Raw genomic sequence first — 6,032 nt, forward strand, 5'->3', positions numbered from 1 at the left:
ATAAATGCTAGAAGAAGAACATACCTTTTGTTGTTTGGATTCCTTGAGAACCTTGTGAGCCTAGCAACTCAAGTGTGATGCCTCAAATGTCTCACACAACACCACAATACTTGGAATAACCTTGAGAGAAGTTCACTAACACCTCAAAATCGGCTAGCCCTCTTTACTTGCTTGTAGTAGTGCCGATTTTACTAGACAAGGGGTCTTTATATAGTTGTGACACAAGTAGGGTTACACCATGTAAACCCTAATTGTCATGGCTTTCCATATTCCATGATCCATGGGTTTGTAACCTCCATGGACTATCCATGGAGCACCTTATGGGTTTTAGCCCAATCCACACAAACCACGGATCATTAGTCCACTATACAAGAATAGATGATTTACACAATCAACCCCATATATTTAATTAGTCTCTTTTTGATCACTTAATTAATTCCAAATTAATTCTTTGATCAATAATAATTAAATAATATTATTAATATATTAGAACTTATAATATATTAATAAACCTTTAGTGTCCTTTCTCTCATTTTGGTCTATCCAAGTATTCCAATGCCATGCAACCCAAATGGACCATGCTAATCGGGTCAAGTACATTCCAGGAATAGTTATGAACTTAGACACCTAATCCAACAGTTGAGGACGAGATACTTGTCACCTCCCAAAACCGGAACGGCGGAAACGTTCTGGGGCGGAGGACGTCATGTACAGTGTCACAACAATGCATAATAGTAAACAAGCAACAACATCATCCATTGCATTAATAGTATAATTTTAATACAAGTGTTATGTGTATAGTTTTGAAGACACCAAAAATGAATAAACAAAATAAAGACGAGTCTGGAAGCTGCTCCATCTTCTCAAAACCTGCCATCGGTACCTGTCTACTGATGACCTGAGAATACAAGTTATTTTGAAAGAGTTTATTAGCATTAAAGCTGGTGAGTTCATAAGTATTTTAGTGTCATTTGTTTGTATAGGTTTGAAACAATACTTGTAACAGTGTAATGTAAAAGTTTGTAAGTATTTGTAAATGTTGGTAAATGTTTGTAAGTGTTTGCAAGTGTTCGTAGTAAAAGTTTGTAAATGTTTGTACTTCCTAGAAAATCCTATATTTTCTACTAAAATGTAGTCTTCTACCAAGACCCGACTCTTCTGTATGTTTGTTCTTTGTAAAATTATGAGTTTTCCCAAGTGTAACTATCATTATCAAAATATAGTTTACACTATCGTTTATGTGAGAAGATCACAAAGTAATTTCAATAGGGGAAAATAATGTAGTACCGTAGTATTGTATATAGTAATTACTGTTGTACTAACTACCTTTAATCAATTATTAATTTAAGGTAAAATATGATATGTTGTAACCATACTAATTGACTAGTGGAAACACAACGCTGAAATACGTCGAACAGTAATGACATTCGTCACCCGTAGACCTGCAGGTCCCACTGTAGCTAGCAGCAAGGTGTAGGATGGTCAGTCCAGTATAGATCTATACACAAATTCACGCTCTCCCTCCAGGAGACTCTGGTAACAAAACGAGACACAGCAGTGATGCCATGCCCCGAAGTAGTGACTCACATTTATGTTATAGTATTATTGTATATGTATAGTATGCTCTATATGTATGGTGTATAGTATGTTCTCTTAGTTTCTCATCATAGAAAGTATTTATTGACTCATAAATGAACTGACTCATGTATGTTTCATTGTACTAGAAATAGTATTAGTAACTTCCTAAACTATACCTATTATAGTTTTGTACTAGAAATAGTATTAGTAACTTCCTAAACTATACCTATTATAGTTTACTAGCAATGTTGTTTGTATGTATGAATATGTTTGTATACCTTTGCTACTCAAAGGTATTGAACTGAATGAAGGACTTTTATATCTATACACATATACATAATATATAATTAGGATTCAAACGACCTTCAGACAAACAACCGATACCCTAAGTCCACAACCAAACAAGGAACAGGAAGTAAGGCGAGCTATCAGTCCTAAGTCCTTTCAGTCCTACTTATATAACTATATCTATATAGATATGATTTTGACAAAATATAAGTTTAAAAGGGTTTAATAGAAAGTATTTAACGTGTAAAAGAGTTTATAAAACGATTTGAAGCAGTTTGTTTGATAACACAGTTTGAAATGTAACAAAATTCATATGTTTGATAGTTATTAATCACATGTGATTGATATAATAACTATAATAGTTCAACTTGTATTCCCCCCCCCCATAAAAGCATTTAAAATCATTTAAAAGACAAGTTAAGGGGTATGAACTTACCTGTAGTGAGTGGTATGAATGAAAGATCGGTATAGGATGCTAGGTGTCAAGTGAAGACTTGAGCACACACACACGGATCCTATTTAGCATATAATGACACATATATGTATATAATTAGTGCATAAACAACAAATCATGAAAGGTAACACCCTATTAGACTAGGAAACCATAAGATTGAAGTGCTACAATCACATATGATTGCATACTAAGGGTGTATGGCCATTCTAGGGAGTTTACGGCCAAAATGGCATGACCAAGGGAGTTCACGACCATGAGTTTACTGCCCTATGAGTTTACGGCTGTAAACTTATAAATTTTTGTGCCAAAGAGTGGATTAAAGGTCTTACAATCATAAGGAAGTATTCTAGTCTCTTATCCAAGCCTTAGGAAGAAGTTATGGTCCATATGCACCACAAATTAGGGTATACGGCCAAGGGAGATGCTCTTGGCCGTAAACACCTCATGTTCTTGGGAAATGCTTGATTTCAAGGAGTAATTCAAGGGTCTTTTCAAGGTAGTAAGTATATAAGAGGATACTTACAATGTAGAAGCTTGAAAGAGTAGTTTTCGGCCCAAAGAACAAGAGTGTTCTTGAAGAAATGAAGAACACTTGAAGATCTAACCAAAAGAAGAGATTTCATGGATGAAATCATGTATATTCACTAGATATTGAAGGATATCAACTTGAAAATGGAAAGATTACTTACTATACTGAAGATTAAGATGAAAGTTCTTGATGATAGTTGAGAGAGAAATCGGTTTCTAGGCTTGAAAAGGGTAAAAGTGTTGAAAAATGGCCAAGTATCACATATATAGCTAAGAGTTTACGGCCACCATGAGTTTACGGCCGTAAACTCATGTGTCTTGGCCGTAAACTCCTCATGAAAGGGGTTTATGGCTTGCTTGATGGCTTGGAACTTTAGTTGACCCATTCTAACACTTGATCCTTTGATGTACTAAGCTTAGAATGCTCAAACAGACTCTAAACAGTGCTAAAAGTTAGCAGAAACAAGTCTGACTTTGATTGAAGTGAATGGTTTGTACAAGATAGAAATTTCGGGTTGTCACATCATCCCCCCGTTAGAGAGAATTTCGTCCCAAAATTAGAGTTTAAGCAATTAAGTAGTTACAAATAACTAAGAGAAAAGATGAGGATATTTCAAATTCATTTGATCCTCGCGTTCCCAAGTGAATTCAGGTCCTCGCTTGGCATTCCAGCGAACCTTCACTATCGGGATACGACTTTTCTTCGTTTGCTTGACCTCTCGGTCCATGATCTCTACCGGTTCTTCCACGAAGTTGAGGCTTTCGTTGATCTCGATTTCATCGAGTGGGATTACAAGAGTCTCATCGGATAGGTATTTTTTCAAGTTTGAGACGTGGAAAGTAGAATGTACGTTACTAAGCTCGCGGGGTAGGTTGAGTTTGTAAGCTATAGGGCCGATTCTAGTGAGAATCTCGAAAGGCCCTATGTATCTTGGATTTAGCTCTCCACGCTTACCGAAGCGTATCAAGCGCTTCCAGGGTGAGACTTTCAAAAGAACGCGGTCTCCCACCTGAAATTCCAAAGGTTTCCTTCTCTTGTAAGCGTAGCTTTTTTGTCGGTCTCTAGAGGCTTTCAATCGTTCACGAATCTGAACGATCTTCTCTGTCGTTTCCCGAATGATCTCCGGACCCGTGAGAGTGCTGTCAGGAACTCGTCCTTTAGCTAACTGAGTCTCACCCACCTCAGCCCAGCACAGAGGGGATCTGCACTTCCGGCCATAGAGGGCTTCAAATGGAGCAGCCTTTATGCTCGTGTGATAACTGTTGTTGTAGGAGAATTTAACAAGGGGTAAGTGGGTATCCCATGCTTTCCCAAAAGTCGATCACACAGGCTCGCAACATATCTTCCAAGTTTTGGATAGTTCTCTCACTTTGTCCGTCGGTCTGTGGATGGTAGGCTATACTCATGTCCAGCCTCGTTCCTAAGGAGCTTTGTAGTGACTGCCAGAACCTCGAAGTGAATCTACTATCCCTATCGGAGATAATAGATATAGGGATACCATGCAGTCGTACTATCTCCCGAATGTATGTTCTTGTGAGCTTCTCCATCTTGTCGGTCTCTTTGATGGGCAGGAAGTGCGCGGACTTGGTCAATCTGTCGACGATGACCCAAATGGTATCAAGCCCTCCCGTTGTCTTGGGTAGCTTGGTTATGAAGTCCATAGTGATCCGCTCCCACTTCCATACAGGTATCTCTGGTTGCTAAAGTAAACCTGATGGTTTCTGGTATTCGACCTTAACCTTTGCGCAAGTAAGGCATTTACTCACGAAGGTAGCAATCTCTGCTTTCATGTTAGGCCACCAGTATAGCTTTTTAAGATCCAGATACATCTTATCTGAACCTGGGTGGACGGAATAACGAGTGTTGTGTGCTTCGGTCATGACCAAGTCTCTGAAGCCACCGTGTCTCGGTGTCCAGATCCGATCCATGAGATATAAAGCTCCGCCACCCCTGACTTCCAAGTTCTTCTCCATTCCTCTCAGGGATTCTCCTGCCACGTTTTCAGGTTTCAAGGCTTCGAACTGAGCCTCCTTAATTTGTGCGGATAGATGCGAATGGATAGTCACGGTTAATGACTTGGTTCTTCGACCAGAATATTCTTTCCGACTTAGGGCGTCTGCTACTACGTTGGCTTTACCCGGATGATAACGAATTTCGCATTCGTAGTCATTGAGTAGTTCGACCCACCGTCGTTGTCTCATGTTGAGCTCCTTCTGGTTGAATATGTGTTGTAGGCTTTTGTGGTCTGTAAAGATAGTGCTTTTCGTACCATACAGGTAGTGTCTCTAGATCTTCAGAGCAAATACCACTGCTCCTAGCTCAAGATCGTGTGTAGTGTAGTTTACTTCGCGCGTCTTCAGCTGTCTTGAGGCATAGGCAATGACCTTACCCCGTTGCATGAGGACACAACCGAGCCCTTGGTTGGATGCATCACAATAGACCATGAAGTCTTCTATTCCTTCTGGGAGGGATAGTATCGGTGCGGTGCACAAGGCTCGCTTCAACGTTTGGAACGCCTTTTCTTTTTTCTCTTCCCAGTCAAAGGCCACGCCTTTCTGGGTCAATGTAGTGAGCGGTTTCACGATCCTAGAGAAGTTCTGTATGAACCTGCGATAGTAGCCAGTGAGGCCTAAAAATTGACGAATTTCTGTACGCGTCCTCGGTGCTGACCAGTTCTCAATGGCCTTAATTTTGGATGGGTCCACGTGAATTCCCTCTTTGCTAACCACATGACCTAAGAATTCGACTCTTCGGATCCAAAATTCACATTTAGAGAACTTCGCATAGAGTTTCTCTGATCGTAGCGTTTCTAAGATCAGCCGCAGATGTTTACTATGCTCCTCCTCACTAGGAGAGTAGATAAGTATGTCATCGATGAATACAATGACGAACTGATCCAAGTAAGGATGACACACTCTATTCATTAAGTCCATGAATACTGCGGGCACATTAGTCAATCCGAATGGCATCACTACAAACTCGTAGTGTCCGTAACGAGTTCGGAAGGCTGTCTTCGGAACATCCTCATCTAACACTCGCAACTAGTGATACCCGGATCTCAGATCAATCTTTGAAAAGTAATTCGCCTCTTGCTGTTGATCGAACAAATCGTCTATGCGAGGAAGATGGTAACGATTCTTGACGGTTAGCTTGTTCAATTCTCTGTAGTCGATGCACATACGG

This window comes from Lactuca virosa, chromosome 4, assembly GCF_052849685.1.
Source record: "Lactuca virosa cultivar CGN04683 chromosome 4, Lactuca_virosa_CGN04683_v6, whole genome shotgun sequence".
In the NCBI taxonomy this organism is placed as follows: Eukaryota; Viridiplantae; Streptophyta; class Magnoliopsida; order Asterales; family Asteraceae; genus Lactuca; species Lactuca virosa.